The 502-nt window shown below is 40.2% G+C and overlaps 1 protein-coding gene across 3 annotated transcripts in view; it reads right to left on the reverse strand.

Annotated features, from left to right (window-relative positions):
- LOC118322532 (histone acetyltransferase KAT7-like) overlaps positions 1–502 on the reverse strand; it is a 19,605-nt gene that overhangs the window by 8,059 nt on the left and 11,044 nt on the right. The window lies entirely within an intron of this gene.

Here is a 502-nt window from a genome sequence, read left to right on the forward strand (position 1 = left end):
CAAGCTCCAAAAACACTGGATCCTCTGTGCCTGATAATTGCCCTCATCTCTGACAGACCTTTATGTGTAAAACCATGCATGTTTTCAGTATGTTTAATTGCAAACATTTCCACAGATAACAGTGTTGTGGCCATATATGCATTTGAAATCCAAGCTCCAAGCATTCAGTCCCTCAGTGGAGCACCCAGTATAGTTCCCCTTCCCGTTCTTCTCACTCCAGTACAGAAAGAGTGTGAACTGCATCAGAAGGACAAAGTTATATAGTCTATCTAAATAGAGTCTGCATGGTCTAGGAATACAATTATGAATGGCCTGAGGCATTAAGATAGTGAGGTTACAGTTGATCTAAGGCAATAGCCCTGACTCATTTTGTGCCACAGTCCATTTTCACTTTAATACGTCAACATCAATGAATGGAGGCTTTAGTCTTTTTGGATATCAATCAGACATATTTTAGGTACGCTAAAGTACCTCTGCTTAACCACACCTGGAATAATTGGTT

This window comes from Morone saxatilis, unplaced genomic scaffold (genome assembly GCF_004916995.1).
Source record: "Morone saxatilis isolate NCDOM2014 unplaced genomic scaffold, NCSU_SB_2.0 Contig14, whole genome shotgun sequence".
In the NCBI taxonomy this organism is placed as follows: Eukaryota; Metazoa; Chordata; class Actinopteri; family Moronidae; genus Morone; species Morone saxatilis.